Consider the following 23,190-nt stretch of genomic DNA (forward strand, 5'->3'; position numbering starts at 1 on the left):
GACATGATTAAGTAATCAAACGATTTGTATAAAGCAACGTCGGATAGGGGTATTAAACGTCATCGGGCACCGTCCAATCAAGTAAAACACGTGCGCGCGTAACAGCCACGTATGTAACGTAGAAAACGGTGGGAGGTGGTGAAAGAGGTCGCCGTAAAAGCGATCGAAAAGGAGCGGGATACAGGTACGAATGAAAGGGAGGTTGAAAATTCGCAGGGACCACCGGAAGGAAGGAAGCACGAAGTGGGGATCGATCGGTGACCCGTAACGGTGTCACCGCAACGGTGATCAGTTCCGAGGGATTCGCGGTAATTAACGAGTGGATCAATCGTGGATCGGCCGTAGTACGATGTATCGATGACACCCGCGAAAGCGGTGTCGTTTCGTTTACACGCGGGACACACGACGGCCAAACAACGGGCCACATTTGCGGAATTCGGGCGGAGAGTTTGCACGCGACACCGCAGGCGCGGCGTTTCGGTGGATATAGGCGAAACGGAGGCGCGAACGAAAGCAGAAGCACGATGATCGCGATGACGATTCGTTTCGACGTCGTTTATAGACGAATCATGATCTCGAGGGTTTATTTCCATTTTTTTATATGGGAGAACAGTTATACATCGAAATGGGATGTAAGGGTGGTTCAAGAAGAATTTGGTAATCGGTGTGTTAAAGGGATGGTCGATCGGAATAAGTGGTACAGAGTTTGAGATAGTGTTTTGATCGATATTAAGAGAAGATAGTGCAGATGAAATGAAGACAGTGGTAATTATAGAGAATTGCGAAGGTGGGAATAATAAAGAGCAGAGGTTCGAGCGTCATCCCAATAGCAGCGAAGGAAAGAATTGTGGCTCGCCGGGAGGAAGCGATAGGTAGTGGGAAGTATAACGTAATTAAAAGCGTTGCGTCAAAGGGTCGCGTTGCGAGCGCAATTGAGTCATTGAACCAACAAGGTGTACAACAAAATGTTAGTGTATCAATGCCGTGGTTTGTTAGCATGCCAGCGTGGTCACCATCACCGTGATTTATTAACGTCACCACGGTGCACCAGGCATTGCGGTCACCATCGCCGCGATACATCGTCGGGTTATCGTGGCCACCATCACCAGAGTTAATCAGCGTGTCGTTGTTGCCATGCGAATCGTTAGGGTGTCGTCATTTGCGACACGCCGCCATTGCCGCCCGCACGAAATCGTCGAAACGGCCAACAAGGAAAACCGTGGCCCAAAGGGAATACATGAAAAAGAAAGCAGAAGAGATTCCGTTAGCGAGACGCACCACTGACACCTGGTGTGCTGAAAAGAAACTCTGCGAATTGTTAATTCTCCACTGCCAGTGAAACATACAGTGGCGATGAAAAGTACAGGATTAATATTTTCAAATATGTGCGCAAATAGCTGAAACATTTTACAAACATATTTATCGAGCTTATCGCTGGTAGTTCCGGGGGTTATTGAAAGCATATAGAAGCAATTGGCAGTACTTTAAAAATACATAGGAATACTTCCAAACACATCGACGATCTATTTATTCATCATTCAGAAGCAAACGATTCCCACGGCTGCTACCGCCGCAATTCTGTTTAAGTAAAGCTCGGGCTGCAAATTACTTGCTCTCACAGTGTTGCGGATGGCCCTGTACGGACTGTCGAAAATCTTCGGCACGTTAATAGCGCGGATTGTAATTGAGAGGACGAAGGAACAAGGGCCGGCAGGAAATTTGCTGATTGCCAGACGGATCGCTCTCGCACCACATGAAAGGACGAGGAAGGGGCGCGAAATTTCCAGGGTTTTCGAGCATGTAGGGCGATCCATCCGATGGATCGAGGTCGAAGTAGCGGGGCCGATAATTCACCCCGACCAGACAAGTGCTCTTCGAGGAACATCTGCCCGACGCCGGGGATCGTTTCGACTTCCTTGCCCTGCCTCGCACTCCGGCGAAACATTGGCGAGGCTGCGGTGTAACGTACCTTTAAGGTGGCTACCATTCGCCACCCCCTCCCATCCCAAAAACGGTAATTTCGTTGATGCGAGAGAAAAGTAAATTTCCTCGTTGCATTCAGCTTAATCACGCTTCGAGATAAATCACGTCGAGATAAATTACGAAGGGCACTATACACGTGGGCGATAAATCCACTCTGTTAGGATACGAGGGGACAGCTGAAATATTACGACACCCAACGAAAGTAAAATCCTCGTGTACTATTATTAATGGCGCTGATTAAGGGCACAAGTTGATTTGGACGTTTCTTCCAACTTGAGTGCTTACTCGCCGAGAATGGACTCGTGGAAGTCACTGTGAAAACTGAAGACCAAAGGGTAAGATTCATATGGAAATGCGGTGCGTTATTATTTTGTCAGGAACTGTGATACTTTTTACAGAAGCTGGGAAATTGACAGGCTTTCGGCTGGTTAGTCGTAATTGCGAGGGAAAAAGACCAGCAAAGTCTAATGAAAACTCCGTCACTTTGGTAATTTTTTCCGCGCGTTTCATAAAACACGCAACCATTGTCACAACGTCACGGGATTACCGAGGCGTAATTACGGGCGACCGTACGTCCCGAAAAGCTCGTGATGGAGCTTTTTTGTCCAGACGCCCGCGAACATTTCAATCGTGCCTGGTTCCCGCCACGAGGTTCCCAGCGGGCGCTGTAACGCCTTTATGAGGCCATTTCTCAAACTTGTAATATCGCGCCGCTCGTTCTCCCGTCTCATTAACTCCACGCGCTCTTTACAAGTGCAGCGTGGAGGAGATCTGGCCAGGGTGAAGATACGTGGTGCACATTCACTGGGGGGGAGTAAAACGAGGAAGACGAGTGGACGAGCGGAATTACCCTCCGTGGCGATTCTGCGATCGCAGCGCGGGCAATCGCGATCCGTCTTCCTTGGCCACGAGATTCCTCTTCGAAGATCTCGAATTGCCTGCGTGATCGGTGTTAAGGTTCGTTTCAGTGACAAATTCCTTATTCTTCTGACATTATCGCTCTGTTTTCTTGGAGGTAACGCTTTACCCTGTATACCTTTGCATTGCTGCTTTATCTGAGGTCTTATCGTCTCTATGATCTATATATATCGTAAGTATCTTTGGGCTTGATTTACAAGGAGAGGACACCATGTGGTAGACACCGATTTTTATGCGCCTTTTCACGATGGATCTATGTCGAAAATAAGTAAATAGGTGTCCGAGCGTTTCAGCCAATAAGCCTTAATAATAGAGATATTTACATGGAAATTATTAAAAATTTCATAGTGGCCTTGGGGTTTTAGTGGGTAAAAAAAAATTATAAAAAAAATAATTTATAAAAAAAATTTATAAAGATTTTTTAACTTAGGAAAATCTTCAAAAGGCACCCCGACGCCTCCAGAAGGGAATCTCTCGCGGGTGCCAGGGTAGTGTGGGATTTTTACCCACTAAAACCCGAAGGCCTCTATGAATTTTTTAATAATTTACATGTAAATATCTCTATTATTAAAGCTTATTGGCTGAAACGCTCGGACACCTATTTACTTATTTTCGACATAGATTCATCGTGAAAAGGCGCAATCAAAATCGGTGTCTACCACATGGTGTCCTCCCCTTGTGTAGTATTTTACATTGGGGACAAGTGTTTGTTTGGAAATAATTTAAGTTTGATCAAGTTTTATAAATGCGTCTATGTATTATAAATGTACATATGTATTATAAATTCCTTCAGAAATCTTGAATAACATGCATATTAAGCGGCAAGTGTGCCGGAATACAGGAAAGGCGGCTGGATAGTGGGAGAGAAGCAAAGTGTAAGAGCGCAAGGGAAAGAGGTCAGTGAATGGTCAGACGCGCTGTGCAAACCTTCGTAACTAGAGATATCTCTGTGTAATTCTTCTCACGTTCATTATTTTAAAAAATGTTTCAAGTTAAGCTTGGTTATATTAAAGGATCCTTTAAGCATATGCAAATATTTCGTAACAAGTCCATACAAAATACATAAATCATACCAATTCCACTCGCTTAAATGGAATCTTAAATTTCCCCTTCTATGTAATACAAAGGAGCTCTTCATGCACGAAGTGTGTTAACAGAGATATGCTTTTTATAATAAATATATACACTGAGCAAACTACATATCTTAATTTAAATATTTATATCATGAAAGTATCTATCAGCTTTTCAAAAAGCCTTTCTCACAGAAGAATCCTTCGTTCCACTTTTCCCGCGAAAGTTTGACGATGAATTATTTCATCCCAGAAATTTTGAATCCTCATGCATTTTTCTTCCTCTCTTACGCTCCTTCCACGAACAACTATAACTGTGTGCTTGTTCCTTGCTTTACGGCAAAGTGAGAGTGCGTTCACTATCCCAGTTTGCAACTTTTATGTATTTTTTAGATGTTTCAACATTCGCGGAAGGAAATTTGGTTTCCTTTCTCTGGGCTCGAGATTAGGACTCTCCTCGTATTAGAAGTACCAAAGTCTGCATTTGAAACTGCTTTGAGTGTTTGTTTTTCAGTTACATAAACTGTATGTTCCGCGTAGGAGACAAGGTCTCTAATTTAAATGTTCCAAATTTCCACGTCAACTGCTGAGTCACGTCACAGAGAGGCAAACAAATACTCTCGGCGTTCTACTGCAATTCTGTATTTATAGTAGGAATTCCTAAAATTATCTCTGCGCCCACGCGCCCGTTCAAGCATTGCTTCCCTTGCCTTCCACGTGCGTTTGGTAATTATTTGTACAGTGAATGGCACGGTTTGCACTGTAAACAATGTCGTAGATGCTGCTATGGTAAATTGTGTCTCTACAATAACGGTGAAATGCAAGAATAATTACAAAAGATACCACAAACGCCAATAACTATAGATGATTGCTGCACCCATCAATTCTATAATTAATCAAGTATATTTATACATACATTGATTGTACATTGGAGGAAAATCGTCTTTAAAAATTAAAATGATAGCTTTTTATAGCAACGAGCATGTTGCGATTGCGTGTGCTGAAATTTTTAAAAATCTTTGATGACATAGAATTTAATTTTCTCGATTCCATAGTCATAAGTGTAGACAAGTGTTCTGAGTTGGGAGAATTACTAAGCTTTATAATACAAATTTTTCAAAGTACTGGAAACTTAACTGGTTCCTAAGGCTAAAAAAAGTGCTATATTACTTCTAGGAAATAGTGCTATACTTATTATAACACGTAACAACAATGTCTTTCGTTGTTTCTACATAAAAGCCAGCCTTCCGAAAATACTGTCCCAAATTGGCGAAAAAGATAGATTTTACAGGTTGAAAAGAAAACTAGTAACACGCCCTATGGTATCAAGATGGAAGATTACATTTACCACGAGAGAAAGAGGATAAAGGGTTAGTTCCCATGAAATAGCCACTACTTTATATCCTCGGCATAAGATCCAGCAGGTCGTAGAATAAATTTCCGCTGTTTCGAATGTATCCTTATACGTACGTGAACGTTTTTCCGAATCATGTTTCACGCTGTAATATCCACTTTAGATTTTTATAACGCTGCATGCTTGTGAATTAATATTTCTAATTCATTTCGCTTTGCGAGAACTGCGCACTTTCATTTCCAACACCACTCTTTGAATCTCAATATAATTTCCCTTAATTTACCTAAATTTCAAAATCATCACATTTCCTCCAAATAACAAAGCCCTACTTTAATCCGCAGGACATGTTTTCTAGCCTCGTGCACCTCTACTTTAGTATGAGAATTATCTATGTACTAACCCTCATGCGTCCCTCGTGTAAATTTGACACAGTTTTCCCGTAATAAGTTATACTGTTCTATTATATGTGATTCTTGTAAACAAGCAGTATCTCCTGCACATCGTTTTATTTCACGCGAAAGTTGCGAAAAATCTAAGATGTAAATTAACAAATTAACTCATCAATTTGAATAAAAAACTATGGAAAAATAACTGTTTACCTTGTCATTTCATCGATTTTATACCAGTGTGTCAATTTGATACCGAGGGACAGATTCAGTTCGTGAAACGCGGAACGGACGAGGGTAAATATGTCTCCTCGTCGATATTTAGAAACAACAGAGCAAAAGAACGTTTAATTGTAGCCACAGCTGCACTCGAGAATCTTGATTGCAGCTGACGACATCCTATTTATTACGATCCTCGGTCGTAAGCGTTGCGAACGTTCCCCTGCGTGCAGTTCTGCGCCACTGGAATCCTCAATCCTCGGAATGCAGCTCCGTGAAATCGACGATCGATCTCAATTTCGCGCTGATTCATCTGAATTCTGAAAAGCCCTTGGACGAGCGATTGCCTCGGACAAAAATATCTTACATTGTATGGGCATTGTAACGGGAACAGCGCCGCACTTGGCGGATACGATACGCTGCAGTCGTGCTAGGGCTCCAATGCACTCGATGCACCGCGATGCAACCTATATCTGATATGCAAGCGCGACGATCGACCCGCAGTTCAATGCATTCCCTTCCATCGCCATTCGGATCACGTATTCGCGTTAAGTCAGCGGCCAAGTGTGCATCATGTCGCCGCGATAATTTCACTTAGTGGTTTACGCCATTACTACCGTCCACGCAGCCGGCCTCGCAGAACTTCATAAGATGCGAGTGAAGTATAGTTCTCAGACCCGTTATATTCTTGGTATCGAAGATCCTTCTGCACACAAGGACTGAAATTTCAGTTATCTCTTCAACTATAATGTGATTACCTGAAAGATTCTTGAAATTAGTGTACAAAATTTTATCGGATTAAAGTTTCTTCCGAATGAAATCTGTAATAATAGTTTGCTGGGCAATGGTAGGTAATTCTTAAATATCGGATACTGAAAATGTGCTCGGCTCTCAAAAATCCTTCCGTAGGCTTAACATTTATCAGTTCTCCCACAATTCGCACACCGTTGCATATTTAACCTTGCTTTCCTGCCTGCAGTGTAAAGAATACCAGCAGCCTGAACCACTGGCGATTCAGGAAATCAACATCCAAATATCCAGCACGCTACCAGCCTCGTAAAGCCACGCGGGAAGAGCTTAAACGTTTCTCTTTGAGCGCAAAGCGCGAGCACACGGCGGGAGCACACCGAGTATTCTGTCCTCGCCCCCTCGTAAAGCTGCCCCCGAAAGATGTAAATACGCAGTTGGGCACATTTATCGCGAGTGTATTTTCCGAGTGGTCCACGATTTCTGCCCTCCAACCGCTTCGTCCTGCCGTGGCTGACCTCTTATTTCAGCAGGGTTCCCGTCCGCGTTTTCGCGCCGGGGGACGAGCCGTAGAACAGTGACCCAAGATAAGTTTCTGCTGGCGGTGCCAAGCGAGGAGTGGAAACGGAAGCGAGACGGTAAATTCGTGCGTTTGCTCGGCCACGTACTTATGGCTGGCCAGTTCCGTGACATGCAGAGTGCGACGGAACGTGGCACAAATGCCGGGGCCCAATCTGTGAGAGAAATTAAGCTTCGTCCTTTTCGAGCATTGAATCGACGGTTTGCTAAATATGGATTCATCTTTTGATACACTCAAGTGGTGAACGCTTGAGCTAGATGCAGTTTAATAGGCGGTTATTTAGTTACCCTTCGCGAAAACGGAGCTCTCTAATTGAAAAATGTATCGTATAATTTCGTTTAGTAATGTATTCTGATGAATCACTTCTAAGTATTTCGAGGGTACCTGTAGTTCGTTATTTAAAGGAGGACATTTATCAGCTCCATCTTTCTTGGGGTCGAATCAGCGCGGGATGGAAGGGGGATAAATTGAATTTCGCTTGGCGCAATTTTAATGGCTTCCCCTCTACCCTCGTGCCCCCTCGTGCCCCCTCCTGCCCCTAACCGGGGTCAAGAATTTATTGCCGTTTTGTAAAACGAGCGTTTCATTGTCACGCGCGAATCGAGCGAAAGGCTATTGTTCGGGACGAGCTCTGAATATAGAATTTAATACTTATAATTTATCGCGGAAAATTGTTATGCTTCACGTGCTCGTCACATTTCGTTCGTCCGTAGCGATCTATCTACGTTCAACGATTTTCTGCTCTGAATCTTGCGTTAAATTAAACGCAAATATTCTAGGCATTCCGAAAAATAATTCTCTGCTCTGAATTTCGCATTAAATTAAATTCGAATATTTTAGGCATTCCTAAAAACGGTATTCTGCCATGAATTTCCCGTCAAATTAAATACAAATATTCTAGGCATTCCTAAAGCCCCCAGTATTTCAGATAATGTTCACTGGATACAATCTTTATTTCTTGACAAGAGCAATTTTCGAGTTCGATGTCACGATTTTTGCGACTTCTAACTACTCTTTATCATATTCAAGTATTGATTTCCTAACTTTACGACACAACGATCAATATTTATTTTCAAATGTTTTAAGAATATTTGTAAAACATATTAACCTGAAATCTGTGATTATAAGGTGTGACCACGGAGGGTTAAACTAACACCCCTAGAAAAAGTTATTCGAAATTAATTATAACAGTTTCTCTCGCTCATTCTACTTGCTAGGAACAATCTTACCATCCTGCATCTTCCCACAGGTCTTGTTTAATGTGTTCATTATTTTCAAGCTGGGTACGATGCAGGAACGAAGGAATCGCAGAAACAGCACAGTTAAGACGCAACATAACAAGCGGAAAGTCATCGAAGCTACAATAGAGTTCGTTGTCAATGGGCGGAGACAAGCTAATGAGCGAAATTCCAGCTAAACTTCGACGAGTTCCTATTTCCCCGTTGAACCGACGACGGCGGGAAAACAATGGACGCCAGTCAAAGGCCAACTAGAAGTTTCCTTTGCTTTAATCGCGATCAATCAAACGGCCGCGTAAAGTTATCCTGAGTTAATTTGTCCACCGGTTAATCCCAGCTTTACGAGGTACTCGAAACGAAAGCTTACCGACGGATTACCGTAACGTCCCTTCGATCGAAGGGATGTCGAACGCCGGTGTAAATGTCTACGAGCTCGATGTCGACGGGCGAGCCATTCAACGAGCTACAAGGCGATTAAAAATCATATGAGAGACTGGAAACCATAATTCTCGTCCATGGGATGGAAAATTTGTCGAATGAAAGGGTTCCTTTTCGAATTCTGCAGAATATAGGGGAAATTTATTCTGGAGAATTGAAATAGTAGAAGCTGAAGACTTTCTTTCCTTTTGTAAGAAGTGTGGAAATATGTGAAAATGTGAATCCTACACAGTGTGTCTGGAATCGAAAAATGAGCAAGAATGAATAAGAAGGAGAAACCCATAGTTTTCTAATTTTCGATAATCAAGCAAAAATGAAATTTTGTTACATTGAAGATAACCTTTTGAAAGACATTTATTATAGACTGAAGGAGATTAATATTGGCTACTAAAAGAGGGTCGGGGTTTCAGTAGCTTTACGAAACCTGAAGAGCTTTAAATAAATGTGTAATTTGCACGGTCGTCTTGTTCGTTCAATGAGAAACGTAGTTTAAAAATTAATCTCCATCGGGTGGCTGTCGGAATTGTAAAGAACAACTCGAAACGCGTTATTCGTCAAAGGAGTTTTAACGTCACGCTTACAATTAGTAATAGCATTAATTAAAATCGTTGACAGGGCCGGAACGCATTGGAAGTAAAATTATTTTCCATACCGTCTGTTTCATACAGGTCATTATTATTTTAACTTTCGTTCGTCGGTGACGCGCTTTGTTACGAGCGACTATTAATTTTGCTAAACTTGTAATAGACAAACACTGACATTACATCAATAAATAGAAGCAAAACAAAACAAGATAAGAAAAAACAAACAAAACAAGATAAGGAAAAACAAACAAAACCAACGTATGATAATTGCAATAAAATCATTAAGAAATTGTAATTAATCATTCGCAGAATAAAATATTAAAAAATATTACTGTGAAATACAAAATTAATGCAATATTAATTTTAGATTTTATCCCAATCGGTTCATTATCAGAAATTCATATTAATCAAAGTGGTAGAATCCAATTTCATAGTGAATAATAATTCAACTCGATTTAAATTTTTTTTAATAACCTTTATCTACATATTATTCTGATACATTTTGTTTAAAGCAACTTTTATTATGGATATCAATTGCATTCTGACTTTCGTTTTTCTATTCTGTCCATTCTGAAATTATATTTTCCCTAATCTTCAATCCTACATCAAGCACGCATTGTACGCAAATTCGAGAATCTTTGAATGCTTCGAATTAGATACGGACAATCGTTATCCTAAATCCAAACTATCTCCCGACAAACACATAAACGCAATATGTATTCAAATTTGGCAGATCGTTGTCTTCCAACTTCGATATCATTGTTTCTGCCTCACAGTGGGATTCGATCAATTCTGGCCGTAGCGGAAACCGGAAGACGTACCGTTCGACCTGCTTACGAGGCAGCCTGCGCAAACTTGCCCCAAGTATGGCTGGTCTTTTCGTTGGAACATCTGAAATCTGGAAGCGATGCCAACTTTTTCTAGATCTGGTTTCCACGGAGTTAAAGTGTACTGCTTTTGTTTCCAACGGTCTAAAATCCACCTAGAGTTTCTCCCGTTTTGCTAAAAAGGGAGACAAAATTTGGAAGGATTACGTATTTTGAAAATAATAAATATTCATACATACGTTTTATTATCTATAAACATGTAAAAAAGTCTTTACTATTAAAAAATTAGGAAAAATAGAGCTAGTACTTGACACGCGTTGAATTTTTCTATTTCGAATTCAACTGTTGTAATTTCGTGTTTTAATGAACTTCTAAATTTTCAAAGTATTGTAAATTAGTCAGAAATTTTCATAGTTTGTACACCTCGAAAGTTTTGAGATTCTCTGGACCTAGAAACTTTTTTGGAGACATATTAATACGTGGAACTTAATATTTGGATGAATTTCTAATGACCAAAATTCCTTGTTCCCTTGGGTTTATAATCTGCCTGCTACTACTTAGGAATCACGTTGTTACGAGAATAAAATTGATCGAGCACTACGTCGATATTAAGTCCTCGAAAATGGAGCAGAGGCTGCAGCGGAAACGTCTTCGAGTGGAAGTTTCTGCATCTCGTTCTTGGATCGCGCCGAACCCGCGCAGTGTAACGAGGTAGAACGGAAGTTAACTTTTCTATTTCCCTGGCCAAGTGGACAATTCAGATAATCTAGCTAATGGAACGACGTGATCGTCTGTTTTAACGGGAGCAATTTATTCTAATATATTTAGCCAAGTCGTAAGCCAAATGCGAGCGCATTAACTCTGCCCTAAATCTTCTGACGCAACAATACTTCTGCCAGGACATCTTTACTTCAGAATTTATACCAACGAAATTGAGAAAAATTGAATACCGTGAAGATACCATACAATTCTCCACTGATACAGTTTTTATCGAAAATGTAAAAGTAAACTGTATTTCAGACATTAAATACCATACGTTAATGCAAATATTGCGAGTGTAACATTTATGTTGCCGAATCGTTAAAGTGTATTAATTTTAACTTCTCGAAACTGTACAGTATTGCTTATTTGAATGTTTATAGCATAAAGTGTTTCTGCATTACGTTCGCATATCAGGAATTAATTATTGATTCACTGAGGGAACGGCTTTGAGTTTCACTTGGAAAAGATTCTGCTTTTAACTGCAGTTTAAAACATGTTAAATACTGATACCAGAGAATATGCTACAACAGTCGTTGCTTATTTTTCCGCAGAATATTTATTAAATCGCTGACCGAGAAACACCGATGTGCATAGCCTGATTATAAACAGGTTCAATAATGAAAAAGTAATCAATGCGGAAATTGGAAGGTAAACTTCCCCGCGATACGATTTTCTTTTTCTAATTTACGCGAACGAATTATGAAATTGCAAACGCTCGGACCATTGTTATGAAATGCAAAACAAGCAAATTGTATTAAAATCGTGGAGATATTGCTTTTATAAAACGTAATTTAGTATATGTGGAGTTATGAAGTATGTTCAATTTTTAAGATTTATTCAAATTATCCTTGAAGCAAAAGTTCCTTGTAATACAATAGATTTAGTTCTATTCGTTAATATCGTTATTAGTAATTTCTGTCGTTTTAAAATTGAATAATTCGAAGTCCTCAACGAAAGATTATACTTATTGCTTCGTTATTCAATAAAGAAATCACAAAAAGGATGAATTATTTGCTATGAAAAAAGGACAACTGTCAAAATGCTAAATGCGCTGCTCTTTATCATATTCAAGTATTGATAAACGACAAAATTATTGGCATAAGTATTGATTTGGGACAAAAATAAAAGAATACATACAATGTGATAATAATTCACATTTTTATATTGAAAGTTGTTCTAAGTTAACAAAGCTTAAATATAATAAAAATTATATTAAAATAATTTTATTGATTTTATCTTCAACTATAGGTACAGCGATTACGAATATATTTCTCTAACAAAAAGATAAATAACTTCCAGTGTAGCAGTTTGTAGTAGATACAAATTATATGGCAATGTGATACAATAGACTCTCGATACAGAATAATACAAATTATAGGATGCTTTTTTTTGGAAATGATAATTATACATTCTTTTGTTCAAATTATCTATATTTAAGGTGCAACAAGCACTATTTAAAAAAGATCATAAACAAGAACAAATAATGCCCGAGGACATTAATTTTTTAGTTTTTAGATTATATCAAACATATATGATGCTTATTGATGCTGTATTGGTTTTTTGGGGTATTATATTTTACATTCATATTCATTTCTTACGGACTAATGGTTATATTGGATAACAAGATCAGAATTGAATATTGATTATTTCGATTTTTATCCATTACGTGCCGCACTGCAGTCAGGAAAATATTACTGCGTTCAGATAATACCGAACGTTTCCCAAACAGATGAAATAAACATCGACCCATTATACGCGGATTCAAAACGCGTCGCTCGCGCGATGCATTGAAATTTTTCGACAACATTACGATGACGATATATTTGGGCAACAGAGGCTTTACGATCTCTGCCCTATACAACGTAGGAATTCACGCGTGCTACTGCAATACATTAATTTCGGGGAAATTGCAATCGAGCACTGAACAAATGGAATCGCTCGATTATAACCTTCTACTCAAATTGATTTCAGATTATGCAATGCCATTCTCACCGAAAATAGAAGTCGCCGTCATAGAAATACTAGAGAAAGTGAGAATTAAATACTTCAACAGTAACATGAAAAGTAAAAATTTCATTTTAAATTTCTTCCAATAATGCGAAATTCTTTCAGAAGAATATAGACTATATTATATACAAGCATTTAGGCGCCACGTACAACAATAAAATTTCTCAAAATATTTTATACTGCAACAATGGAATAGAAATATAAAAATTTGTAGCTTTTAGATCCTCAAAAATTGCAATTCGCACGAAACTCTTTACTTTCCCATGACTAGTGAATAATAAAAAGTCGCAGTGTTTAATTCTACCATGTCTCCTCTGTTTCTGGTATTATCGAGGCGAAAGCAATTCCCTTGAATATTCGAACCAATAATTTCCCATCGAAACCGTGTGTATTACCCATGAACGAGAAAGAAGCGCGGATCGATGAAATCCAAGCCGATGCGCCTCGTGCTGGATCCAGGTGTGCAATTTAAAAGCGCAGGCTGCATCTGCCCGGAAAATGCAACCGTCGAAGCGGCGGCCTGCAGCCCGCCCAAAAATGAATTCCACCGTGTATCGACACTTTTCCTCGGTAACCGATTACACGTCGATTTCAGGCGAATATCGAGTTAGACATCTCCCCACAGAGAGCTCTCAACGTTCCACAAACTCTTTCCCCGTATTTCCATTCATCCTCACCGCAAACTCCGCCCTCGACCCTTTTCATTTCGTACTTCTTAATCTACTCGCTTAACCGTCCGTTTTAATCTTTAATCGTAATCTGTCAGTCACTTCCCCATCACATATATATATATATCATCAATCATACCGCACGGACACTTGTTCGAAATCTACCCCTGCTTCACTAAAATACACAGTAAATTTTAATCTATCCAGCATCCGTGTACAGCATCGCCTCCAACAATGAATCCCTCTAAATTTTACGCAACGGAGGCATTTCCCAACGAAACGTTGGCGCCGCTTTCGCCGACTTCAGCCGCTGATAATTCAGATTAATGCGTTTCCGCGAACAAAGCCAGCGACGAGTTGCTTTCGACGCCCGAAACGGAAGCAGGTGTATCAATCAACTTTATCCCCCGCGACAATACAGCCCCGCCTGTCCCACCCCTCGCGCCCTCCTTTGCCACGGTTTCCACTTTTCCTTGCGGCGTGGTCCACTGGCCGAGCCGTGAAAGGACCGCGCTTAACTCGAATTAACACGGCTCGTTTGAACAATTGCCCTCCCCCTTGCCGCCCCTAGGCGGAATCTCGAGACAGCAGCGCGGCGAGCAGCAAGTTTCTGGCGCAATATTCGCCTGGCCAGATTCTTTATTCGCCGCGGAAAAAGCGTCGAGCTGGTCCTGCTCCTTTTTCCTCCCGCTCTCTTAGCGATATTACGGCTTCGCTCTTTTGTCTCGCGGACTCCGCGCTCGGCTGTGGAGGCGGCGGAATAAAATTGCTGTCGCGGAGGACGCCTTGCGGCGTTGTTTCGCGAACGTGGCTAAAGGATTTTCTGCTGACCCTTTTGCAGCCGCGAATTCGAGGGGTTGAGAGTGGTTCGAATAGATAAGCGGAACTCGGCAGATCACTGGAGTCGCTGCTGCGTGTAACCTGCTGCGCGTGGTGGAGTGGAATTATTGTTGCGGGGGCTGTGTTGTAATTTCGGGTGAGAAATGAACGTGAAGGGTGGATGCGAGGTGGTGGTTGAGCAGTGTTTAAATTTCCTTCGAGTTTGAGCCTCATTTGTGGCGTAGGATCCGGCAACTTGATTTACAGAATTGTGGGCATGTTTGGATTATTTGAAGGGTTGCTTTCGAGGATCAGAACGCTAATACTGAGGATATTTCCAACATTTGTTGGAAATAGTTTCCGAGACTCTGTATGTATGAATTTCAATCTGCACGAATTCATTTTGTTTGAATATGTAGTGTAGGGGAGACCGGGGTTAGTTGACTAACGAGGTTAGTTGACTAATTTCCTTTAATTGTTGTATTATGTTACAAACAAGTATAAAATAATTACAGTATCTAACATCATGATACGTAATAAAAAAAATAACAGTGTGAAGGAGTGAAAAAAAAATTATTGGTCGTAGGACATATATGTACGCCATTCGTACACTATATATATATATATATATAGCCCCAGTCTCACCTACTTTTAAATTTTTACGATTTGAGTAATTGAGGGAAAAACGGATTAACTCACATTTCTTTGCGAAATGGATTTAGTAGCAATAATGTATTCCAATAGGCTGTACTAATCATATAAAACAGGAAAAATTAATTCTTTTTCAATGTGGGTTAGTCCGTTTTTACTCTTAATGCCTCATTTTAGGATGGCATTCTACTTCTAATATTCTGATATCCGTTAATAAACACACTATACTACCTAACCTGCTACGAAAGAGCTGCGCATGGTCTTCTAATTTTGGATATTCGTATAAGGAAACCCGAATAACGACCGTGATTCGGAAGGAATTTAATCTCGACGGAGCCACGGGGATGCTATTATCTGCTGCTGAAACTAATGCGTTAGAATTATACCGTATTAAAATTAAAAACTGGCTCAGCTTGATATAGTATCAGAGAATATGAAAAGGATAAGTGATAGCAGACTTTTGAACGGAATTCCGGACTCTGCGCCGGATTAGGAAGAAATTGCCATATTTTCCTATCGCGGGAGATTAAAGCGAAATTTGTAGATTCCCATATTCCCCCAATTATCGCCGAGTAATTTATACAATTATAAAATTCATACCTGCAATCGTATCGAACTATTCAAATCCCTCCATTTTTCTTATTTTCCACGATTATCGCAAAAGTGGCTCTAAAAATGCTGCCATTTATCATTATATCCCGTTTCAACTGTATCGTCTTTCTAAAGAATGAACGACAGTGCGTCGCTTTAATCGATGTTGACGGGACTCGATTGGCCGAAAACAAAGCGGTAATTCAATTACCAATAGGATTGAAAATTCGATGAAGAACCGAGGAATTTGTTGGAATCAAAAAGTATGACGACCGACGGAGCTGTTATAATGGGAAAGCCAATGGGATATTTCCCAGCTAGAATTCGCGTTAATCCCCGACTAAATGGAACTTTCGCCTATACGGACGAATGGAAACCGGATACGAACACGACGAAACCAATTATCAACTGATGAAACAACGTAGACGACGCTTCCAACAATCGGCGCGACGATATTCGTTAACGACCTTTTGCTAATGCCTTTTCGCCTTGACGAATGGGAAAAGTCGTCGGGATATTCTGCGAAACGGTGAAAGACAGTTTTAACACGAAAATGAAATGGGAAGCATTGCGGAGACTTATCGTTAATGAGACAGCTGGGAAGTTTTCTCGCATAGCAGACACACAATTGGAGAAAATTATTTGTCAATAGAGATCACTGATTTCTGGCTGGTTCTGCAACCGACAAACAATAAGTTATAAAATTATTCGAAAGCATGTATCAGAACGATTTATAACTCAGTGCTGCCCCTCACTATTTCATAGTTACGTACACAGGGAATTCCATAGCTAGAATATTAATCAAATTCCTTTAAATTCGGTGGAATGAACCAACTTTTCAGAAACCAAGAAAACACTGTACATTTAACATCGTACCTATTTCCCCAATTTTTCAGTTCCAATAACATGAATAAATTTCGAAAAATTAACTACCCCATCAGAATGCACGATCTCTTAATCATTTTGATCAATATATCACATCCCCAAAAGAGTTACGAATTCTCCCTTGAATCGTGCACGTTAAAGTCGAGTGTTCGGACCAGGAGGAAACGCGTTTATTGGCGTCGTTGAAACGTTATACCTGTAACGCGATAACATCGAAACCTTTTCGCCGTCTTTCCGCCGAAAATTGCCTTTATCGGCGAAAACCTTGTCGTCTGAAGCCGCGGCTGCCGTTGGCACCACGAGCATCGCGCGTCAAAAAGCGTGAAATTTTCCACGTGGCAGCCATGTGCCAAGAAAGCTTTTCCTTCTCCGCTGCGATTGAGGCGGAAAGCGCAATGCTCGCTACACGTCTCGATACCCCTTGGGAATAAGATCGGTGGAAAGAATGGTCGCCAGAGTGCAAAATGGATTACGTATGTGGGCTTCCCGAAGAAATCAGGGGACGGTGATTTCGCAGAAATATGAGCAAACAGAGCTCAGGGATTCGTTGGCGGATAACACTACTTTCACGTTGGTTCCGACATTAAAAGGAGAAATAAAAAGACGCTTATGTTCAGTACTTAGAATCGAACGATCAAAATGCTCATCCTACGTCCCAATTTGAATCAGCAGAGTAGGTAAGGACCAGAATGGACGGGTAAGTTGAAATGAAAATTAATTAGAATGAGGTTGTCACTTTGAAGGTATTAAATCACAAAAGGGTTTAGAGCTTTGATGTTTGAGTCCTGATCAAGATAACAGGCTTGTGAAAAATATAGTCAATGGAATTAGTTGCGCTAGCTCAGTTTGTCAGAAAAGTAAAGTCAATGATATAAAAACACAAGAATTTAAGCAGAAAGTGAAACTCACCGCTGAAGAAATATATTATTTATATTTTTGCTAAATCACTGCTCTACGATTTAACATCCAAGCAAGTAAACCATTATATACCTATGCTTAATAGTAACTTGACTGGCAGCTTTGCTTACTTAAATTAAACGGTTAAAACTGCATTTAATATCCCGATAATTTCTCATCTCAAACTGAATGCAACTTAATAGGATGTCTTCAAAGTGCGCGTTAAGTAACGACCGCCAGGATTATTCTAGCACGATGAATCAGCAGGATGCTCTCGCAAGGAAGTATAATTTGCTACCAGCCCGGTGTAATCATTGTAATTGAGTAATTGTGGGAAATTGGTGTTACAGCGTGGTGGTTGAACGATTAATTGATCATTAACTAATTGGTCCTTCGCTCTGATGGAGGGCCGAGTCGTGGATGATTATCTACCGTCGAGCAACAGAAGGCTTTAAACATGTGTAACTTCGGCGGAATAACAGCTGCGTTGCGTTAATAATATTGATGCAACGTTTATACGAAACCCGCCGACGATAACAAAAACAACAAAAGCATATTGAACTCAAGAGCAACGAATTAATTAAACCAAGTTTGTTTACGTGCATAAATTATGTACGTGCAACCTTGGGAGCACGCATTATTCAACGAAAACAAGGTCGTATTCTGTGAATTTAATTAATATTAATTCGCCCACTGTCCAAGACAGGGGAAGTAACGCAATTCAGTGATACATTTCAGTGGAACAACGCAATGACGTCTATCCTTCCTCTGACATACATTTATTCGTCATTATTAATAACTCATCATTGTCCAGCACGTTAAATCGAACTCGCGATACGCATTAATCATTGCTCTCCACGAGTTTCCCCCTTCAACGATCAATAATGAACGTTGACCAAAAGCGAACGACAGATAGCAAATATTCCACTGCAATTTCTAAAGAAACGAACTACAGTTATGAATTTCCTATAAACAAGTTGCACAACGATGTAACGGCGAAGTAATAATATTCAATAAAAGTAATTAAACTTGCAATAGCAATATTAACCAAGGAACCAGGGCCGGCGCGAGAATGGTTGGCGCCCTTATGCAAGAAAATTTTTGGCGCCCCTAAATTTTTCCACCTGCTTTCTATTTAATATGTTTTGCCTTTACGAGGTGCAGTAAAAAAATTACATTTACATTTTGTTTATATGGGAGTTGGATTCCTTTATTATTAAGTCTGCGATATAGTTTTTAGCGCCTCAGTCGGCTGCATAATGGGTTTCCGCCGGCCCTGCAAGGAACACACGTTCTTTTGGACTGGAAGAATAAGAGAATAAGTTAGTATTACTATGATTCTTACATTAATTATTTTGCGGGGTAGTAATTTCTGACAGCAAAAGGATCTCCTGTCACGAGCGACATCTTTTGGCGGGATCGTTGTATCCCCAGATATTTTTAATTACCGCCACTTGTTAGGCCTATAGAGGCCCTTGAGCGTCTCGTCGTTCTTAACTCGGCATGGAATGGCGAATGTAAGAGATAAAAGCGACGGAAAAAAGGGCGTATGCAGGTCGAGTGCAGCCGAGAGAGCGAAAACATATTACGGCGACACGCCGAGGGACATTTTACGGCGGCAGGAACTCTTAGCCCACGACGCGTTTCTTCTCGCGAAGGAGCCGGAAGTGCCTCTCGCCGTGACGCTCGTCGCCATCCGGGAATCGATTTCCTCTCGTTCGGAAAGTGTCGCGAATCGTAACCCGTCGAATGGTGTCTCGTGAAGCGGGTGTCCATTGTACGTGTCTGCATTCTTCGGATATTAAAGAATTTATTGTAACTCCGGGAAAATTTTCCCCAAAATCTTACTCTTCCCTTTCGCCTCCAACTTGTGGAACAACTTTTTCCTATGCATGTAACCGGCAGTCGGCTTTAGTTTTCGAGATATTTAGAAAAATATTTTGGTATTTATTCGGAATCAGGTAGATACATCTGTGTTGATCGTTTCCGAGATATCCGTATGCATATGTATGGAGCTAGATTTGGGGGCCGGGAGGGATGTCACGAGTCTGTCCTGCATTTGCAGTTATATCTAACCAATCTAGCAAACCTAACCGAAAACTAATGCAATTTATAAAACCACAGCAAGAAATTCAAAAATCGATTTTCTAACTGATTGTGAGAAAACTCTGTACATTAAAGCCTGTATGTGAATTTGAATGCTGTAATTATTCTTCTTTTTTTGTAGCAAGATGCAAAGTGCGGTTTGTTTTTTATTTAAACGCGGGTGGTTTAAACAACGCGTAGTTATTGAAAAGAGGAGCGCTGCATGGTGGATTAGCATAATAGTTAAAATAGCAGGAGGCATCGGCAACATGAAATTCAAATTACGATGCCCCTCGCAACAAAACGTTTCCATTTCTCCGGCGTTACAGCAAGAAGGAGCTATTTCCGCAGATCCTGGGCCGTGTGTTTGCATTGTTCCAAGTTTCTCGGAAACTTTGCAGGCAAAATCGCAGATGGTGCTACGACGGCTTTGTAAACATTATTGTTAACTAATCCTGCATCTTGATTTCGCGTATAAACAGCATAATGCTGCGCGCATAATGTTACGAATACATTTGCCCCGACAGACGACTAAGTTCAGAAATGATCTCACGATTGTGCTTTATGGTGGTAGCATCTCTTGTACGATCACTTACAAACGTTTAGTGTAGACGTAAATGCCTCGTTGCTTTGCTAATCCTGTTACAGTACGACTATCCGCGGGAAATGTTATCCAAGGGATATTTGGGATGCGTGGATCCTTGTAAATCTAAGGATATTTCGAAATGCATTTCTTCAAAATGAAGAAACTCCCTTAGAAATACAAGTATTATGACTAAGATATTGAATATGAAGGATAAGGGGGAAAACAGGGAACGTCGCAGAGCAGCGTTATCGAGAAAATTAAGTTTTAATACTTCAGTCCATCGGTAAAGAAACAAACTTCAATGAATTTAATTTTCTCCTTAAATAATTTCTTGTTTTACCTTGACGACAGAAGCTTATGCTTAGGCAAAGAGTGGGGACATTCCGTATTTTCTTCCAGTGCAGAGTGGACATTTCCTGTTTTTAACCAGAATACCAAATCTTTAACATTATCTTGCGGGGGTATTTGAACTTTATGATTCGACACTTCTGTAGTCCCAGTTGCCACCAACAAAATATCCTATAAATCGTAAACTCGCGAAAAATCGACATTCCCGGTTTTTCCCCCTTGCTCTTTATATATTATACTAAACACAGCCAGTTGGAATGCTGCAGATGAGAAATGATACTGTCACCAAGAAGTACAAAGGAACTTTAATTGCCACAGCGCTTTCAGCGCAAATACTACTCAAGACAACGCGAAATAACTTCCGATTGCTACCTCATCAAAGGCCACGATTTAAAAATCCAATGAAACATCTCTCGTACAAAGAACCCAATTCAACAGATATAGTCTACTTTGCAATCTTATTAAAATCTCTTAATCTCCACATCATACACAACTGACACAGCACCTGAAGTGTTAGAACAGCTTACGTCCCAACACTTTAGTCTCCCTCAAAAAATAAGAGTTCCTACCCACTCTTAAGTACCAAACCTGCCAGCAAGATCAACAGAAATTCATTAACCCCCAGCTCCGTAAGCAATTACAACAAATCGTGACTAGCGCCAAAATAACCATCCCCCATTTCCCCCCACGTTCCACTGGCCACAGCCGCGTCGCATTCGCGTCAGCGCGGTTTTTAAACAGAATTTCGCTCGGTTTGTTGCACCCCGGGACGGGCTTCGCGTTGCATTCGCTCGGCACAATGCCTCTGTGGAGCTTTTCCGGGGAATCCATCCGAGCTGCGGCGTAACCGACTTAATAATAATAGCCCATGGGGTTTCAATTCCCGTAATGGAGCGTGAATATCCATCGGTAGAGAAGTAAGCTTCTTTACGGGCCACGAATCGATATCTCCTTAAATTAATCCAACGATTCCCTGCCCGAAATGTCAGCCCAGTGGCTCATCGTTGACAAATTAGCTTACCCTTATCTACCTCATATTCCACAGAAGCCTCCTGAGTTTCTTAGAACACGTTTCCACGAACGCGATAAATTCATGCACCTACCTATTAAAAAATGTAAAAAAAAACGCTGTTTCATCCACGTGTTAGTTTTCGTTCCCGGATAATAGGTCGGGCGAAATTCCGCGAAGCCTGAACGCGTCCGTGGGTGAGTGGTTTCGATTTCTCTGCTGAATTTCACGTAAAAAGGATCATGAATTATCCCGTGGCTCGGTTTTCCGCGCGATCAGAGATCAAGCTCCCCTTCGAGAGCCACGCTACGATTCAATTCGAGATTTGGCTACTTAACGTCCTACTTACAGCGTACATCTCGTTTACGATGTGTGCTAAAACAAGGGGAATTCATTTCGATCACGAACTTCCAAGCTGGAGACTCGAGGCAGCATCGAATCCAAAAGCGAATCAGGAGACAAAGGAAGAAAAATCACCGTCCCAGAAACCAAACTCAATCGCACCACCAAAATAGTCGAGCCGCCATGTGCGCGCCAGCATAAATCCCAGGAAAAGCGCGGGAAAAGGCGCGGACATCGACAGAGAATTGATTTTTCGCGCGCGAAAGCACTTCTATTATCGTACCGGGGGGGGGCGAGCGTTCCCAGAAGCAACTGGGATCTATTTCAAGTTATGGGAGCAATCTCCAGCGAACATAGACACGAAAATCGTTTCGCCGCGGTGCGGAGCGTTTTCGGGGGCGCGCGCCCCCTTTCCCTCTCCCTCGCCACTGTTGCGGCGTGCTGGGCGCGTTTCCACGCGAAATATGCTGGGAAAGTCGCGCGGTGCCAGTAAACTTTTAAGACGATAAGCCAGCACGGAGCACCGACGGAAACAAATGCAATTTTCTGTTCGCGGAATTCCATCAGACCGGCGGGGGGAGAGCACGGGACTTATGCAGACAAGCGTTGTGAGTACGCGATCGAACGTTTCCCGCGACACGGGGCTCCACTTGCTCGCCGGATGATTTTTCCCCGGGAACGGTCCGAGCGTCGTGGGTGTACAAAATGGCTGGTGTAAAAATTCATTGTGTCTCCGATGAAGTGGATAGGCAAGAGCGATGGAAAGAGGTACGGAACACGCTGGCGTTGAAAGGAAAGGAATGCTGTGCCCCCTGTTGCGTGATAAAAGACTGGCTGCGGCGCGGAAAGGTGTTTCGCTGCGCTGAGTGTTAGGAGGAAGAGCGTTAGGAAGTTGTTTCTTGCATTTGTTCTCTGCGAGACCTGCGTTACCTTTGGGGTTTTGGGTGTAAAGTGCCTGTAGTCCCCTGACACGTTCACTTTGTTTTGGGAAGCTGTACGATAGTGGGAGATGCACCGCGAACTTCGGGGGGGAATTTTTAGCGGAATTGGAATTGGTGTCTGGGTGATTGCGAAGGAATTCATTGAGTGATTGTTTAAAGTGTTCCTGGTATAATGGAAAGGTAGCGGGATTGTAGAAGTAGTTTAGTATCGCATGAACGAGTGGGTCGTTTCGCGCGATAGAGCTCACTTCGGAA

The 23,190-nt window shown here is 41.3% G+C and overlaps 1 protein-coding gene across 3 annotated transcripts in view; it reads right to left on the reverse strand.

Annotated features, from left to right (window-relative positions):
- The window catches only part of LOC143368664 (uncharacterized), a 249,502-nt gene that overhangs the window by 99,501 nt on the left and 126,811 nt on the right, over positions 1 to 23,190 (reverse strand). The gene's annotated exons all lie outside the window — the stretch shown is intronic.

Source organism: Andrena cerasifolii, chromosome 5, assembly GCF_050908995.1.
Source record: "Andrena cerasifolii isolate SP2316 chromosome 5, iyAndCera1_principal, whole genome shotgun sequence".
Taxonomy (NCBI): domain Eukaryota; kingdom Metazoa; phylum Arthropoda; class Insecta; order Hymenoptera; family Andrenidae; genus Andrena; species Andrena cerasifolii.